Below are 20,538 nucleotides of genomic sequence, written 5' to 3'. Positions count from 1 at the left end.
AGAACCAATTGTTAAAATTACACCGTGCATTGTTACACTCACATTTTTGTCTTTTTTGGCAAGCCCTATCTTTTGAAGCACACTTGTATTAGAATCTCCCATAATATTCGTAACTTTGTTCCAGTCATATCCATTAAAAAAATGAGTAGATGCGAAGTAATGGATCTTTCACCTTGCAGGGACATGGTCATAGGTAAAGAGGTAGAAATATAGGCATACATACTCATCTAGAAAACCTTGAAGAGTTAATTTGACTACAACACACGAGGGCTCATTCCACGATAATTTTTGTTTTTTTTATTTTTTTTATTGAGGCCTCCATCCCTTTTTTTCAACCTAGGTCATAGTTTAAGATCTTTAACATGTTGGGCCAAATTAATCATTTGCTCTGAAAATGACAAACACTCATCTTGGCTTGTAGAGATTGTTTCAAATAAGTACTAGGCAATTTTTATTAAGCATTTGTTTATATTATATATATGATATACATCTTTTTATAATTACTAGGAAATTTCTATTAAGCATATATATATATATATATATATATATATATATATATATACTGTATTATGTCCATTATATCTATTTAAATTAGTTTGATAGAGATTAATTTATTGGTTTTTAGAAAATATGTATATTTAGCTATCTAATTTGCTTCTAATTGAAGCTATATAAATTTCTGTGTACTTTAAAGAAGTTTAAAGAAACTGTAATTTAGATTGATATAATTTTTTTATATCCACTCACTATACTTTTCCTTCAAGCCCCACTCAAAAGAGGGACTTGTTGCCCAACAACCTCCCTTGTTTTGTTATAAGTAGAATCCCACCTTTGTAGTTTTATTATTATAATAAATAAATATTTTATTATGATAAAGTATTATTTAATCTTTCGTTATAATATTTAGTAAATTGTTTTTAATTATTTATGGTCTTTTATTATAATCTTTTAAATTTTGTTTATGGTCTTTTATTATAATCTTTTAAAGTTTTGTATTATTTGGTCTTTCGTATCATACCACCACACACATTACTCCCCTCCTTCATTATCAACTTTAATTAAATAATAATTATTTTATTATTATGAATAGTTTATTTTTATAATAAATATTTTATTATTATAATAAGTAAATGTTTTATTTGATATTTAAGGTTTGCTTTTTGGTTAAGTGTTAAATTAATAGGTAATAATTTTATTTATAATAAATTAGCATATATATTATTTTTATAGAAAAATTATTCAAAATTTTTCAAATGCGGGCATATTAATTCAAGAACCAATAATTATGTTATTGAAGATCTCTTGGGTTGGTGAGCTTTGAATGGTAAGTTCTTCATAGGTATGAGAGAACTTAAGTTTTTTTCATTTTTTTTCTAGTCAATGGTTATTGTTTTTTTTTTGGCAAATGTTTAGTTTCTTGTTCATCACGATGTTAGAAGTGGTTTATGTTGTTGAGTTAGTAGGTACTAACTATCTTCCATGGAAGATAAATATGGTTGATGTTATTAGGATTAAGAATCTATTACAACTGGTTAGTGGTGAACATAAGAGACATAGTGATGCTAAAGATTTGGCTATATGGGAACAATAATGTAAACATGCAAGAAAATTCATTGGGAAAGTTATCTCACATAGTCTATAGGCTCATATAGTAGTTGAAAATAACCCATTTGCAATGTGGAAAAATTTAGCTTCTCTATATGATAAGATTGTTAATGTTCTTATTGATTCTTCAAAAAAGAAGGCTCTTGATTTGGTTCATCGAGAAGTCATTACCTTGTAGTCTATTGTTGCTCAGTTGTAGAAAGAACAAGAAGGATTGAAAAATTAGCATCAAGCTTAGATGGAATATCATGACCCTTTGTTGATACAACTAATTGAAAAGGATAGAATTGTTTAAAACCTACAAGACGACAAACATAATCTTGAGTTGGAAGTCAATCATTTGTAAAATGTTGAGATGAAGACTGATGATGTTAAGCATCCCGACTCATCTACTGATGATATTGCTTGTACTCCAGTTTATTATAAGATCGTTGATATTGATATTTTTATTTTATCACATGGTTTATTGGCTATTACTGGTGTTCTCTCTCCCAACTTTGAAAAACACACTACAAGTATTGGGTCCCAACTGTTGAGTAAGATGGGCTATATTGGAGTTGGACTTTGGAAAATGGACAGTGCATTATTAATTCTATTATTATTGAGATACATACATCTAGAGTAGGTTTTGGATATAATATTACTACTCCTACCTCATGACTAGATGTAGAAATAAATAGTCTGGTGAGATTATTAGTAATTTCATTGCAAACTTTCTCAGAAATATTGTTGATGTACATGATTATTCTACCATTACTAGTGAATCAAAACCTAAGCTTGCATCAAAACTCCTAATGACTAGATGTAGGAAATGAGTAGACTGGTCAGATTGTTAATAATTCCATTGCAAACTTTCTCAGAAATATTGTTGATGTACATGATTATTCTACTCTTATTAGTGAATCCTCATGAAAATCATAAGAATCAAAACTTTTGGAACATAGAAACTAGCTTTCAAATATTTGCAGTGAAGACGTGAAAGGAAAAACCATGGACCAATGTCGAATATCAAGGTAGACTGTGGTTAGAGTGATCAAAGGTTATTGGGGTGCATTTCATAGTTTCTTTAGGACTTAGTATCACCATGTATCATCCATTGTTATTAGGAGATATGAATTTCCATATTCTTGCATTCTATTAACATTGACGGTAACAATGTTCAAACTTCTGCAAGAGTATTGCTTGTCGCTGGTAACAATACTTAGACTTCTTCAAGAGTGTTGTTTATTTAGAATTATTCACTAGTGTTTCCTTCTTACTTGTGACAATGTTCAGACTTCCTTACAAGTATTGTTTATCGCTGATGATAGTGTTCAAACTTCGTTAGAATTATTACTTGTGCTAATGTGCAAGTAGCCAATATATTCACCACATCCATGACGAAGGTGATTTATGTGTGGATTTAAAAGCTATTTGGATTGTGGGAATTTGTCATTAAGGGGGAATGTTGATGTAATTCCATCTTCCTTCATAATGTTCCATATCCTTAGTCATAGTTAAGGGGGCTATTCGAATGCATCCCTTTGGAAGATAATAATGTCTAGGTTATGTTGGAAGAAACTCTAATTTTACATAAAAGAGGTATATCACATATTCATCATAGAGTAAAATACCCTTGTAATAATCTATTATATAAAGAGATGAAATTACATTATCCCATATGTATTATTGGGATGTAATTCCTCAATATATCTTTGTATATAATAGAGGTTAGGGAGTCCCTTGAGACACCCAAAAAAAAATGATAATATTATCATTGTAAAGTGGTGAAACATGTGTGGTGGTTCTCTTTGTAATATTGGATATTTTTGAAGATAATAAAGACTTTATTACCTTCCTTTGGATGATTCCCTAATCAAGTTTATACCATGTAAATATTTTCTGACTTTTCGTTTATTTATTAAGTGTTGCTATTGTGCATAGGAGGTTAGACTAATAAAGTTTTGTTGTGTTTTGTATTGTTATATGTTTTGCATATTTTCAGTATTCTGATATTGGGAGTGCTTCCTCTAGGGATAATGTTTTTTATTTGTAAGGGTAAAAGATACAAGGCTAGAGACTAAAGAGAATGAGTAAATAGCATGATATAAGAGAGAAAAATTAATGAAGCTAGCTTTGGGCTCAAAAGTATGAGTAGTATAATGATATGCAAATTACAACTTAATAGTGTAAGTCCCATGAGAAATAGTTAGAACAAGAATAAGAGGAAGTCATGAGGATTCGTTAAAGAGTAATGGTGAGACTCCAAACGGATCCTAAGATTTCCCATCCAAACTAGCATGGATTCCAAATGGATAGTGAGATAATTACTAGAATGTTCATGTAAAGGTAGGCTCTAACACTAAGTTACAACACTTAAAGGAAACAAGAAAGGTTAGGGTCAAAAAATAGTGGCATTGATCATATGGTGAAGATGAAAACAACGTCATAAATGTAAATTTCAAGGCAACGCGACCATATCCTATACGTGAAATATCGAAAACATTACCTGCCGCATTAAATCAATGGTGGATCAAAGTGATGAAAATGTGTCACATTATACATAACTCTTATATCACACCTGAAAAAACAACAAATTCCATGGTAAAAACTTGTTTATAGTTAGTCTAATAGTAAAAAATAGAAAAAGAGGGTCTCAAACTATAGAAAAGTGGGTGAAAAAAATTCTATAGAAAAGTTGAAAAAATAAGTTTTACCATGTTATTGTGAAATTTAACCAAATTGTCATTTTGAGCTGGAACACCCCCACTCCCCCCCCCCCCCCCCCCCCCCCCCCCCCGCCCCCCCAAATTTTATGGATAATATCAAAATCTATGATATTTGAAATCAGAAATTAACTAGATCAGGTAAGTTTTGAACTCTTTCTCTTCAATTTCATCCCTTTGCATTTTAATTTTAGGCAAAAAATGATATTTTTTCTTAATTTAGAAAAAGGAGTGTGCATATGCAATTCTTGTTCATATGAGGCACATATATGTAGCCCTATACACTTTTTACGTTGAGGAAAGGTGGAATTGTACAAACTTATCCTTAAGAAAAATAGTGTATGCACACACAATGATGAAGAAGCATAAAAAATGACCTCAAACTATCTTTGTGCAAGGTGGTGATTACTTGGAGAGAAAGAGAGCATGAGGACATAGAAAATGAAGTGCTAAATGAAATAGTGACACTAAATTCCCTCCCTGATTGTGGCCTTCTGATCTTTTTAGAATTCCCAACATGCATGCATGAAAGTGCATCCTACAAATTTGGTTGACTACTGGAGTCCTGATCATGATATCTTCATGTTAGATGACTAACCCATCAAGATATTAGTTGAAGATATATACTTCATAACAGGCCTCTATCAGTGGAGGGAGGTGGTGAACCTAAAAAGTTGAGGCAAAGGTAAAGTCATGATAAATGAATATATCGAGTTTTATTGCTTCACTGAAATTTAGAAAGTACACTCTCGAATACCTATCTAAAACATCTAGAACCTAAGGCTAAAGATAATTTGGTCCACCATAACTTGAGTGGTAGGTTCCACATCTTTACTTCAGGCATCATAGCCATAAATTTATTAGGAATTCGAGTGAAGGTGCTTGCCAATATTTGATTAGAACATTACACTCCTATCTAGCATGAACACCAAGCTAATAAAGTGCAAGTTGGGAAAGGTTAATAACTTTGGATAGATGAGAATAATATGTTCCTTATTCTTTGAACAAGTTCTGACATAGTCCACCAATGGAAATCACTATGTTAAACTCACGAAAACCTCACATGGCTCGTTGGGTTGAGTTGATGGTGAGACTAGGAGGTGGACGAGTCACTACCACCACTTTTGATGAAGATTTATTTAGTTGGTGGTCATCATATATCATCATGATTGAGGACTATTCATATGTTGGCCTAGAATTCAAAGGATATCTAGATCTAGCACTTCCTCCCAATGCTACATAGGATGACATAGGTACAATACTCTTTATTTTGTTGTTATTTAATTTTTATTATTTTTCAATTTATAACTATTAAGAGAAAACAAGTAATAGTTTTTGGGGTGAACTAGGAATGAAAAAAATATTTCAATCGTGCAAATATTGGAGTAGTGAGACTAGAGGGATACCTTCACCATAGGTATTGAGGTAGAGGAGAGGAGAAGACCAACAAAGATGCTAAGAGGATCCTACATTTTTGCTCACTGATACCTTGAGGGTTTTAACTATTAGATTCTGATGACTCACATAGAGGATCTTTTAGAGTAGCACTTAAGGCATGTGATTGGCATGCTACATGCTTGGATATGACTATTTTGTCAAATATCTACCGCTATAGTGTGATACCAGGAGACTCATGATGTGTGTGGGCCTTTGGCTTGAATATCTATATGTATTTTTTTATACTAGCCATTGATATGATCAGGGGATAAATGCTTAATTTTATACATGATGATTCACAAGTTTGTACTTGATGATATATTAAAGTAATATAAAAAACTCTTTTTTAGCTATATAAAACTGTGTGAATGAATGATGTGATTTTATGCACATGTGAAAATGATTTGTTATTTTATTTTATTATGTACATGTATGACGTATAATGATTTAATAATTCATATTCCAATTTGACACAAAATTAGCTAATGCATCTATGCCAAAATTAACACTTCTTAGAACATGAATATAAGTAATAAAATCAAAGAAACATGTAAGCCTTACTCTTAAGAATCATCAGAGTAATGGAGGATCATGGACATGATATTCACCACTCAATTGAGCCATTACCAACGGAGAGTCCAGGTGAACTACCAAATGCCAAACACCATAACCAATATCATTTGAAAGTATTTGTATAATGACACTATACTTAACTACATTATTTGTGGCAGGCTTGAGATAAGAATATTTTGAAAGCATAAGTTGGTTGGTGGGTGAAAAAAATTACCAAGCCGTGGAAGCAACATTCCAAGTATGAAAACTCATTCCATTTGCAAATCCTACAAACAACCCATTGGTGTCTTTTAACCAAATCAATTGTATGATAAGCTAATACGAAAAGGACTAATAAACTAGCATAATATTACCAATATACAACAATTATAAGGGGAAAACTCCCAAGCCTACTACTTAACCATAATGCCTCTTAAGATAGAGCCCATTTCGAGGCTTATTTAGCACATTACCCTGATGATGAGCCTAGGTATTACAACAATAACGTTGCAACTCCCAGGTCTACCAGCTTTACTTATCAACCCGGGGTGCGTACAAACTTGGAGGTGACAGTGTTATATGCGCAAGTAAAAGTGAAGATACTGCCTATTGTCACTGCTCATCTAGCAAGAGACCCCAGGGGTTCCAAGCCAAACTTCTATAGGGTCAGAAGAAGCTTGATTTTGATGGAAGAAGAGCAATTTTATCCTAAGGGAGAGCTACATGTAATGTTAAATCACACCATGCCCTAGCTAACCAGTTAAACAGCTATGCCTAAACATAATTTCTAAAAAAACACTAACCTGATGCTAATTATCTAAGTTACAGAAGTAAAGAGCATCAAAACTAGACTAAGGTGTAAGCAAAGAACTAAACTAACTCGAATTTGAAGCGGAAGAGCAGTCGGAGGACGAAATCAGTGAAAGGAGGACGTGAGGGAGCAGCAGTGCATAAGAACCGTTGGATCAGTCGGGTGAAAGGCAAATGAACGACGAAGATCAGATCGCAGGACGTTACGTAGATAGATGGGCGAACAGGGTTAACTAACAGGATGAATGGTGGAGATCTTATCGTGAAGGAATAAGCGAATAAATGGGTGAACGGGGTTAATGAACAAGATGAACGACGAAGATCGTATCGTGAGGGATTAAGTGAGCAGATGGACGAACGAGGTTAATAGGAGATGAATGGCTGATATCTAATCGCGTGGGTGAAGTCAAGAGATGGATGGACGAGGCTAATAGGAGTGATGAACGGTTGAGATCTTATCGCGCGGGTGAAGTCAAGAGATGGACGGCGGAGATTGTATCGAAGGGAAAAGAAATGTGCGGAAATAATGGAGCGGGTTTCTAAGGCGGTAAGTAGTTTCTTGCGTGCCCTCAAGGCAGTAAGCGGAATTCTGAAATTTCACGCAATTAGCCTTACTGTGCGACGCGTAGCATGAGAAAACCACTTTTCTCGCGTGCTCTCGGGTGGATAATGTCCGTGCACTAATCCGCACGAGATTGCGCGATAGCCGTCGGATCAGGCGGGGCTGATCAACAGTGGAGATCGACCATGCTAGTTGGCGATCGGGTGAAGCAATAGCTATCAGATCAAGCGAGGCAGATTGAATATGGGAGTTTAAATCACCTAAAGTGATCGGGTGACGCGATGGCCGTCGAATCAGGCGAGGCAGATTGATGGTGGCGACTTAAAGTGCATAAATTAAGTGATGGACTCCATGCGATGCAGCAGTTGGAGAAAATAGTGAATCAGATGGTGATTGTGAAGGTTTGTTGTGGATCGGACGACGAGGAAGCGATGCATGAAGAATGTGCTAAAGGCGGTTTCAAAGGAAAACAACAGATAAAACTAGTTAAGGTGAACAAATAACTGCATCAAACAGCGAACTCCATAGCTCATGCGAGAACCACAAACCTGTGTTTTTGGGGTTGCTGAAGGGTCTCTTCCTCAAGTCATGGTCCCAAAGGGAGGAGATGAGGTCGAGACACCTACGCACAACTTGATAGTGATCTTTTTCCTCTAACTAACCTGTGAACTGAAAGAAGGCATAAATGGAAGTAAACTACAACAAATGCAGCTACTAAAGCAAATGAACAGGAAAACCATGAATAATCTATGCTATATTGCTGTAATGAAAGTGAAACTACTTAAGCAAATAAACAGTGAAAACCATAAGGCTACTTAAGAAAATGAACAGAAAACCATGAAACTACTTAAGCAAATAAACAAAACAGAACTCTATGCTAGCATATATGTATAGTAAAGAGGAGCTTTGGTTGCTTGGGTTGGGCCCTAACCCAAGAGCTTCAGCCCTCGGAGTTAACTCAAAGCTGGCTTAAACAGAACTCATTCTCATTATGAAAACCATGGATTACAGAACAAACTTGTCACAAGTCTTGTAGCTCATAAATAAAATAGAGTTTTACAATAGAAGTCTGAATCCTAATGAGGTCCTAAGCCTCTCTATTTATACATTTGAAGTCTCTAATGACTTTCTTCCCATTAGGGAGGCTTGGCCTCCAACTCAAGAAAAACTGGTTTTTGTCCCTTTCCCTTGCTCGCTATCTTTTAGTCTTCAAAGTGATGGCTGTGTGCACTCCGAGCTGATGGTGGAATATTCGAATGGAGGGGTAGTAAATGAGGAGGATTTACCTCCTATAGTTACTCTCCCTTCTCCCATTCGAGTCTTTACCAAGGTCTTTGCCATAGTTCTTTGCTTTTATCCTTTATACCTGCATTTTTCCTTGCTTTTATCCTTTATTCTTGCATTACATGCACATTAGACCACAAAGCCAAATATCCAACTCTAACTCATTTCATAAACAAAATATAATCAAAAGTATGCAATAAGTTGTGAGAATAGTTGGTTTGACTAAGCTAGGAGGCGAATTAAATCTAATTAAGGCCCATATAGTTGTTCAATGATGAGGCTCATCACCTGATAGTCAACCAATTCATAAGCTCCTTTCTTGAGGACATGCCAAATTATGTAAGGTCCATATCAAATTGCTTTAAACTTCCTTGCATGTATCTTTGTCTTGGTTACAAACCAAGACTAGATCTCCCTTAGAGAAAATCCAATGCTGGACAAACTCATCATAATGGAGCTTAACATGTATTTTATAAGCCTCTTTCATAGTGCTTTCATTTATATGGTTCCCATCAATTTGTTCTAAGTAAAAGAGGCATTCTCCAATCAAATTTATGTATAGGAGGAGATCAATTCCTAGCTTCAGCGAGGGAATTTCACACTAAATAAAAAAAAAATCTTCCACCCCGTGGATAAGTTGGGAGGTAGTGAATCCCGTGAAAATATTAATTGATGTAAAATAAGCCCAGAGTTCCAAATACAACATTAAATGCCAATTAGATTTAATAACATCAATGGTATGTTAGAGAATATATATATATATATATATATATATATATATCCACCTCCACTTATCCATTATTCTATTGGTAATAAGGAGATGAATCTATTTAGATCCTAAAATAGATGTTATCTCTGACGTCATTTTGTTTTGGAAATGACTACATGATTAGTGACAATATCACTAGGAACACAAAAATGAGTGATGATTTGATTGAATATCAATAATGTTTTTGTGTCATTGTTATATGAAAAAGTAGGCATAGCCTGAACCACGTAGTTTACAACTATCATAATATACTTATAACCCCCATTTTGTAAATGAGGGGACAATAATGACAAGATACATAGGATTTGGATGTGTGTGCATTTTATGAGTGAAAAACTTGACATTTATGGCATTTCTTGACTACCTCAGCACAATCTTTGAATATTAAAGGCCAAAAATAACCTACACACAAAATATTCTCACTTGTTCCAACCTAGAAAGATGATTACCATAGGTTCCAATGTGGAAATCATTAAAAATCCTCTCAAATTCTTCATGAGTGACACAATGACGCAAAATTAAGTCTACCCCATGATGATACAAAGTATCACTGATAATGAGATCATTTTTCTCTAGATGTAATATATGACATTGATTATCTTGTGATAAATGAGCGGGGAACTTCTAAGTCTAGAGATATATTATAATATCTTTTTAACATGGATTCACTCAAATGAATGAGAAATATATGCTTGTTTGATAACATGTAATATTCAATAGCATCCTCATCAGTTTGAGGTAACTTCAAAATTAATTATTTAAATACCAAGTATTTCTTTGATTTTGGTGAATCAAACTCAAGAGGAAATTCTTGTAAAATCGCAATCCATTGATTATGTTTCCCGCCAATAGCCCTTTGGGTCAAGATGTATTGAAATGAATTGACTTCAATAACCACAATCATTTTTTGCAACAAAATGTAATCTCAAATATGTTGGACCATGTGAATGACAACTAAGGCTAGTTTCTCAACAAGATAATGGATAAGATAAGGACCAGGTAATGTGTGACTAAGGGACTAAGTAGAGACACTGACATGGTTATCCTTTTCAAGGAACCAAATGATTTATGAGCATAATTGTCCCAAATAAATGAGTCTTCTTCTTAAAAAGTTGCATAAATCCCTTTGTAATCTCATCATATATATATATATATATATATATATATATATATATATATTATATTATTTTTGTTTTTGTTTTTACAATGACACCTTTAGGCAGACCCACTCAAAGGGGCCACATGCCCAATCAATTCAACTGATGGAGCTTGACCCTGATGGACCCAAAGAGAATTGAACCCACACCTCATGACAGAGGGCCAAAGACTTTGTTGGGGGGATTCAACCAATTGGGCTACCCATCAATCTAATCTTATCATAATTGATGATAAATCATCGAAATAAATTGACCTTTCCCTACATACTATGAAGTAACTGATGAATGTTGCATGGGGGGGGCATTTGAATGACTACTTCCACCTTAAGTAGATCTACTATGATCCCCTTGTTCGAAATGATGAAACCTAGTAAATGTCTTGAAATGATAGAAAATATGCATTTGTGAAGATATAACCAAATCTTATAATACCTGCTTCCTTTCAAAATTACACATATATGAGTAGGATGCTCAATTGTTTTGCAAGAGTGAGTAACCAAATAATCTAGGTATGCTTCCATGATGTACTTAATGCCATGAAAGGCATATGACATAGCCCACTAGAATGTTGCACCAACATTTTTAGTGTCGCACCAACATTTTTAGTGTTGCACCAACATTTTTAATGTTGAACAACATTTGATTTTATGCGAAGGTACCACAATGACATATGAATGATGTGTTATGTTGATCCTTAGGTTTTATTTGAATCTGATTATATTTGAAGAATACATCCATGAAGGAAAAGATCTCACAACTTGCACTCATTGGCTTTTGTTTTTTAATTTGGTCAATTAAAGGGATAAGATACTTGTCCTTAGGATAGTTCAAATCATGAAATCCATGCATATGTGAATGATTCCTTGCTTTTTGTCAACCATAACAAGATTTGACACCCATTCAATGAGAGGAACTGGGTAGATGAGCACTACTTTAAGAGGTTTCTCCATCTCACCCTTTATCACAACCACTTTCCTTGGAATAAGAGGATGCAACTTTAATCGAAAATGATTGACACTATCAAAAATTTTAATTTCATGCTTAACATATTGGGGTCAACCATAGGAATATCTTCATATGACCAAGCAAAAACATCGTGAATTTATTTAAAGAGATCAATATCAATTTGAACCTCTTAAGGAGAAGAATTCTCCCTAATAAATACATTTTCAATGACATTTAGATCTTTTGAATATTTATTGGAACAATATTTTCTATATTCATCATATTTCATTTATCATACATAGCCTATATTTCCAAGGATTTATAGACCATACCTTCTCTTCATCCAAGGTAACCTTGAACTCATCACTCGTGATTCTATTAATTTTAGGGAGGATATATGATCGATGACGCCAATGTTCTCCCATGATTTCTCCAGAATGTTCATGGCCTCCAAGATTTCCTCATTACATGGAATAATTGAGTCCAAATAACTGTTGGGTTGGGTAGAGTCAATACCCCACACAAGAGTAGTAAGATGGTCCAACTCTTCTAACTGGGAAGGAGTTGGATAGATGTCTATTGAAGCTGCTCTAATTTATTGATAAGTGATCTTAGTGAAATAAGTACAACCATTATTGCATTCCTCATCTCTTCCAGCGTTGTTCTAGGAGATGGAAGAATTCACGGGTCATAGAAATAAGTTGTCTTGAAATAACATATTTTAGGTGATCTTGTTGAAGCATCCATCACAAGGTCCATAGGAGTAGCATTAATATAATTGATAGGTGAAGAAAATACAAGTATTACCATAGAATATGGATATAATATACATCCATACTCGTTGATGCCCTATTAGAATTATCAATGCGAGGGACATTTGGTCCCTTACATTGAGTTGTTTTTTGAGGCATGCAAGACAACTATTTAATCGTAGCAAATTTTCTTTGGTGAGGAACATAAATAACTTGGAAAATTGAGGATGCCATAGCTATAATAGCATATATGAAACTAGTTCCCAACAACAAATTGTATTTGAGTAGAACATTGACCACTTCTACTTAAATTGAAACAATCTTAACTCCTAAGTAGATTGGAAAGTAGGGGATAATTATGTGAGGTATGAATGAACATCCATCAAATGTAGTTAACATGCTTGAAGAATGAGTGATCTCATGAGATCCAATAGTTTCCCAATATGCCTTATACATAATATGTGGTGGTTCCTTCATATACCATTTTGTAGTACCATGTCATGATCTTATTATCTTATATTAAGTTACTAACCTACATGCTAAATGATTGACTTTTATGAATGACTCTTATAAGTATTATTAGTGTATGTATGATGTATGCGTATGCTAGCTACATACCCACACCTCGCACAAATACACTAGTATTCTATAACCTATTATGTTAGACAATCAATTGTTAATTAAGCTTGATTAATAGTCAATCTTGAATAGTGATTAATTCAACCTTAATCCTAACATATAATTAATAAATTTTATTTTAACATGATTATTGAATAGTCAAATTAATAGGATTCTTACAAATCCATAGGGTTGACTAACATTAAAAGAATATTAATATTTTCTTAATATTTTATTTCTATCATTATTTTATTTTTTATCCTCCTTATGCCCTAACATGATTGTCTCCCTCAAATTTAATTTTGGATAAGGGTATAGGTGGGGGATGATAGGGGCATCATGGGGGTTGGTGGCATTGACCTGGGGAGGGAGATAAGTGTAGAAATGGGAATAAGGCAAACATTTTTATGAGGGGGCTTGGAAGAAACTTGGGAGGGGGGAGATTCTTTTGGGGGGAATTGGTTAGGAACTAGGGAATGTAGAGTTTTGGATGGCATTGAGAGGTGGATATTGGTTTTTTTATGAGTATCTTAGGCACACTACAACTTCGAGTTGGATTTTGGATTAGAGAGCTAGGGAACCTGGAGGTTCCCTGGGCTAGGAAGTTAGATAGACATTCCTAGTTGGTAGGGTGGCATACTTAGTTGGGTCATCCCAGTAGGAGCACCACAACCGAGCCACCATAACTAGGTATTCTTCTTGTTGTTATGATTAACTTTAAATAAAACTCTCATGAAATGAATTACATACATACAAATTATGCTCTTAAATTTGCAATATGATGATGTTAAATATACTATTTATTTTATTTGCATGTTGTAAAAGCTGGTGGAATATTGTTATGGTTAAGGCTCTTTAAACCAAGCCTTACACTTGGTATCAGAGTGAGGTTTCAAACTTGATCCCTTTGGGAAAGTGTAATGGATTTACATAAAATTCACTATTAATACAAAAATTTCAAAGAAAATCTACATGAAATACCATAACAATAACCTTTGACCATATTTGTAAAATCTGCTTAGGTGTTGAATCCAAGAGAGTACAAGACGAATGTTAAAACAAAACCACATTACCTTAAGCAAGAGTTTGACAAGGAAAATTTGTTGGAAAATTATTCATTTGAAAATTTCAGGTCAAGTGACGAAAGTTATCATGGAGTGATGCATTGTATTGTATTTCTCCTCAAGAAATTATAGCAAAATATTCATATTTATTCATTGGGTCCCTACATTTTTCCTACTAGTAAGTTGTAACTATTAGTCTATAATATTAGGGAATCATAGTTCATTTTTAAAGTTTAGAAGACTAGAAAGTAGTACTTATTCTCAACCAAAGAGGGGTAAAATTGTGAAGAACAATGTAAAATGAATTTCCTTTACTTTGTTGAGACAAGGTGGAAGGGAGTTTTATGAGTTATTTATTGCCAAATAGCATAACCTCACCATCTTTAATAACTTAAAATTTTCTTTAAACACAATATTATAGTGATTATTTTTAGAAAAGATGACAATTATGCATTACATTTTTCTCGAAATGTATTACACTTTACCCTAAATATTATTTGCAAAATATATTTATTTATTTATAAAAATAAAAAAAAGATGGAAAATAGCTACCAACAACAAACTCAATTTCCCAATAATCATCAAAGAAAACTAAATTTGGTGTTGCTCTAAATGTATTACACTTTACCCTAAATATTATTTGCAAAATATATTTATTTATTTATAAAAATAAAAAAGGATGGAAATTGGTGTTGCTCTAAATGTATTACACTTTACTGCAAAATATATTTATTTATTTATAAAAATAAAAAAGGATGGAAATTAGCTACCAAAAACAAACTCAATTTCCGAATAATCATTAAGGAGAACTAAATTTGGTGTTGGAAAGGATGGGTGGGTAAGGAAAAAAAATAGTTATATTCACATAAAAGAAATGATATTTCCGTAAAGGAAAAAGAAATTTATATGAAAATTACTAAACAATAACACAATATACAAATTATATATAAAGAAACTATATTTATACAATATGACTACACTTTATATACTATATTTTATGTCAAATTTTAAAACATATATTGATGGACAAGTATTTTATAAAAATAGAAAATGATGGATATTAGCCACAAAAAACAAACACAATTTCCAAACAAGGCCGCATAGCTAGCGTTTCCTGCAACTTAGTTCAATTATTGAATTTTGAAATGTATGAACTAACTATTGTATTTGAACAAGGGCTACTTTGTAGATATTCTTACTTATTTAAAGTATCCTTAAATTAGAGGCCCATGTCACAAATGTTATGAAATGTATTATTATAATAAAGGTACATAAACACATGTTATAAACATTGACTAAAGCCAACCTAATTTTAAATATTAAATTAGTTTGTTTATACATAGGGCCCTAATAAGGATAATATGTACTTTCTCTGATTTGTACATAAACACATTTTAAATATTAAATTAGTTTGTTTATACGTAGGGCCCTAATAAAAACATTCACTAGATAGTGATAATATTATAATATTATTATCTCCATAGGCTATTATATGCGTTTAAGTATGGAATCGTCTGCAAATTTTTAGTACGTGTTATCCTTCGTGATGTATACTCTATTATACCTGCCTCTGGCAGGTATTATGCATTAGGTTTTTGTTTGACCATCTATTTTGGTAAAAAATGTTAAATAATTTTCAATTTTACGAAATAAAACTTTAACAATTACTTTTTTATTTATTGCAATATTTTAATCAGCGTTTATTTGTTGTAATTGTAAAAATCTTATTATTCCATACTTCTTACTTAATTCGTGATTGCACTATAATAAATAATAACTTATAAGTAAACTGTTAATAATATTTACGATTATTTGTACCTGAACATTAATAGTTCCACTGAATTGTTTCAAAAAATTCTATAAATTTGAAACACCAATAAATTATTTTATGTCAACTAATACATTATTAAAGATTGAATGCTTATTATGGAGCCCCCTCTAAGATTTTTGTATATTTTGGTAGTTTTTAGCATTTATTAGGATATCTCTCCTCCTAAATATAAAGTAAACTTGTGGACTAGGAAACGTGTGCCCATTTAATAGTGAAGTACATCTCTCATCATTACATGATAAGAAGTGAAAGAATTGAACCAATAGTGTTTTAGATAAATGAATTTAAATATGGTTTAAAAATAATAATTTATAATTTATAATGTTAAAATTTGGAAAACAAACTTAGATTTAATGTTAATATCAATTTTTTTAATACGTTATTACCATGCTACCGCAGGGAATAATAATAAACAATTCTTCAAATTATATATTTAAAATTTTAATGTATACAAATTTTAATACATACAACAATAATTTTTATCAAATTAATGTCGTTAATATATATATAATTTGTTACCTTAAACAAGTTAAAAATGAAATTAAAAAAGTGGTCATGTAATTGTCTAAATAATTTAATTTGAAATTAAAAGAATATCTAGTTTTAAAATTTAAACAATAAATTAAATTGATATTACATTGATAATGAGATTGCCTTTCTAATTAATTACATCATTGAGACTTGGTCAACATTTCGAACCACTTAATGTAGTTCATGTGTGATTCATCATAACATGATATTATACTTTTAAGTAATATGATAAATCCTAAGATAAATGTGAAATTATGAAAAACAAATATAAATTATGTTTCAAAATTAAAAAGAAACTATAGTTTCAATTTTGCAAAAAAGATAATTACACTATTCATGCAATAAATTAAAAATTAATAAACATATTATTAAATCATACAACTCAACCATGTAAAAAAACATAGTAACTAATTATTTTTATATATAGCAAATAGCTTCATTATTCTTTTAGTGAGTGGGGGAAGAAGCTACATGTAGCACTTGTTTATATTCAATGTAGTTATGTATGATAAAGGTAAGGATTGGAGATTTAGTGTTTACAACTATGTAGGATAAAGTTACTAGGTAATGATCTTCCATTACTTACTTTTTTATCAATTTTTTTCGCTCTCATTTGTAAAAAATTATATTGCTCCCTAATCCCATAGCTAAGGGAATATTTAATTTTCATTTAGTTATCTAAGGAATAGTTGTCCATCTTATAATCTTGAATCACGAGATGAGGGTATAAAGTTCAATAAATTGTTTTGGATATTTTTAGCAAGGTTCGCTGTGAAATTGGCTCAAATGTTTTGTCCAAGCTCACTAATGGTTCAAGAAAATATTACATGATGAGATTTAATTATATGGTATGACTGTCCCTCTGTCAGATGATTCGAATTTTTGAATTGCGGACCTGCATTTAATATTCTCCTCCAGATTTCACACTACCATAATTTTGTATCTGATCATTAATCACAGTATCTTTCTACCGATTTCCTGACATTTATGGCTATTGATCATCCAGTTAGATCCACTAGGGTTTTTCTTATTAGTATTTGTTAGTATTTGCATACAAACCCTAGACTTTTAGCTAAAGATGAGAGTGAGAGCCGAGGGGGGAGCTGATTCGCGGGCCAGCAGTTGCAATTGCACAACACCTGGGAGCTAAAACCTTAGATCCCAGGTTTCATATGTGATGGTAAGCCTTGGTTTCTGTACTTCATGTCTTCTCAACCCTATTCCATGTAAGTTTATGGAGTAATTAATCTTAGTTTGGTTAATAGTGGAATTTGTACATCAAATTGTACAATATTAATTAATAGTGAAGTACATCTACCATCATTACATAATAAGAAGTGAAAGAATTGAACCAATAATATTTTAGATAAATGAATTTAAATATGATTTTAAAATAATAAATTTTAATTTATAATGTTAAATTTTGGAAAATTTTCATAATTTTTTGGACAACTTAGATTTAATGTCAACATCAATTTTTTTAATATGTTATTACCCTCATACGAATAATAATAGGAAAACTAACTTTGGTGAAAAAATAGTTACGTTCACATAAAGAAAATAATATTCACGTAAAGGAAAAACAAAATTTATATGAATATTAATAATAACAATAAAATAATATAAGAATTAGATATAAACAAACCACATGTTTATACAATATGACTACACTTTATGTGATATACTTTAAATATTAACTACAATAAATAAATATATATATGTCCATTATTTTATGATGAACCAGTGTTTTATAAAAATAAAAAATGATGAATATTATCAAAAAAAACACAAACCTAATTTCCAAATAATCATCCAGGAGAATTAACTTTGGTGTTATAAAGGATTGATGTTTTGGATATGCTATAAATAATGGGTAATGAAAAAAAAATAGTTATATTCACTTAAAAAATAAAAAATAAAATAAAAATAAAAAATATATAATAACAATAACATGGTATAAAAATTATATATAGATCAACTATGTTTACGCAGTGTGATATATATAATTATATAATAATAAATTATTATAAAGGTTTTATATTCACATTAATAAATATATATATATATATATATATATATCAAAATTAGTAATAACAATAACATGGTATAAAAATTATATATAAACCAACTATGTTTATGCATTGTGATATATATAATTATATAATAATAGATTATTATAAAGGTGTACCACATATAAACATGTGGTTATGACAAAAAAAAAATTAATATATATATATATATGACAATGTTAATACACAGTGAAAGGTAAACATAATAAAAATTAAAATATAATAAAAATGAAGAAAACAAAAATAATATAATAGAATAGAAATAAAACCAAAAAATGTGTATAAATAATATATGAGAAAATGAATATGAATAGTAAATCATTTACAAGTATAATAATGAATATAAAGGTAAAATGAAAATAAGTGTATAGACAAAAGAAATGTAAGATATAAGGGAGGGACGCCATTACTTGTGTGCCTTCCCCTCCACCTTAGTGTTGACCACATGGACACCTACCAACAGTGTACGACACATGTCGATTCACGCTTGCCAGGTGTTTTGGTGGGTGGGATCATTTATGTTACCGCCTAAATTGTTTAGGGTTTCATTGATGTTGTTTTCTTCAATGTCTGCTTTGCCCTGTGTTGTTTTGTTCAGGTCTGATGCTTGGGCGATGCGTTACGCCGACGACGGCTTGGGACGGCTCCAATACCCTTGCCCGCCATTCTTGACCTGCTCACCCGGCGAGGTTGCTTGCTCTGTCGTGTTAGCGGTTTAGGGTTTACGTTGTGGTTGTTTGATTGCGCATGCCATTGCGACATGTTCACCTGACGAGGTTGCTTGCTTTGTCTCGTTAGCAGTTTAGGGTTTATGTTATGGTTATTTGATTGCGCTTGCCATTGCGACCTGCTCACCCGACGAGGTTGTTTGCTCTATCTCGTTAGTAGCTTAGGGTTTGTGTCGTGGTTGTTTGATTGCGCCTACCATTGTTGTTCAGGTTTTAGGGTTCTGTTTCATTCTCGCGGCCTATGCAAAATTCTAACAAGTTCGAGGTCCATGAAGGAGCCAGTGCGAAATTATAACTAGTTCAAAGTACATGAAGGTAAATTTAGGTAAATTTCTAAAGACATGGGTTTTTTCCAAATTGCCTGTAATTTGTTTGTATGTTTTAGCCATCTGCTAATTTTTTCATTTTGGTTGCAGGTTTGGCAAGGTCTAGGGACGTTTGGACATGGTGGTGGCCTCTGCATCTATCTAGTAGGATTTTAAATCCTACCAGCCATTGTGTTTTTCAACACCTAAACTTGTTGTTGGGATTTTTGTTTTTTTGCTCTTACTGTACTATTGTGTTTGTGAACAGTTGAATTTGCTATGAAATGAAATCTTATCGCATGTTTTCTGCAATTTCTTATGGATTTTGTTGATTCGGGTAGCTTTGGAAGTGCATTGATGTAAAAATCAAGCTCTAACAGAAGAATCATTGTAAAGCCCTGTTGGGAAGAAGCTTTGGTTGGATTTTAGACCCGGTCTTGTTCTCCTCTATAGTAGCTACATGTTTCCCACCTTCCCAACTTCACGACGGTGAGAACCACCATTGTGCTTAACACCCATTGCCTGTAATTTGTTTGTATGTTTTAGCCATCTGCTAATTTTTTCATTTTGGTTGCAGGTTTGGCAAGGTCTAGGGGACGTTTGGACATGGTGGTGGCCTCTGCATCTATCTAGTAGGATTTTAAATCCTACCAGCCATTGTGTTTTTCAACACCTAAACTTGTTGTTGGGATTTTTGTTTTTTTGCTCTTACTGTACTATTGTGTTTGTGAACAGTTGAATTTGCTATGAAATGAAATCTTATCGCATGTTTTCTGCAATTTCTTATGGATTTTGTTGATTCGGGTAGCTTTGG

The 20,538-nt window shown here is 32.3% G+C and overlaps 1 pseudogene; it reads left to right on the top strand.

Annotated features, from left to right (window-relative positions):
* LOC149221654 (uncharacterized) overlaps nucleotides 1–19,363 on the top strand; it is a 45,252-nt pseudogene extending 25,889 nt beyond the window's left edge.
* Nucleotides 19,364–20,538: the final 1,175 nt, after the last annotated feature.

Source organism: Pinus tabuliformis, chromosome Q, assembly GCF_031772625.1.
Source record: "Pinus tabuliformis cultivar Carrire ecotype Pingquan chromosome Q, CPIR1, whole genome shotgun sequence".
Lineage (NCBI taxonomy): Eukaryota > Viridiplantae > Streptophyta > Pinopsida > Pinales > Pinaceae > Pinus > Pinus tabuliformis.
Note: the sequence above shows the minus strand (reverse complement) of the source record. Positions and strands in the feature narration are given on the sequence as shown.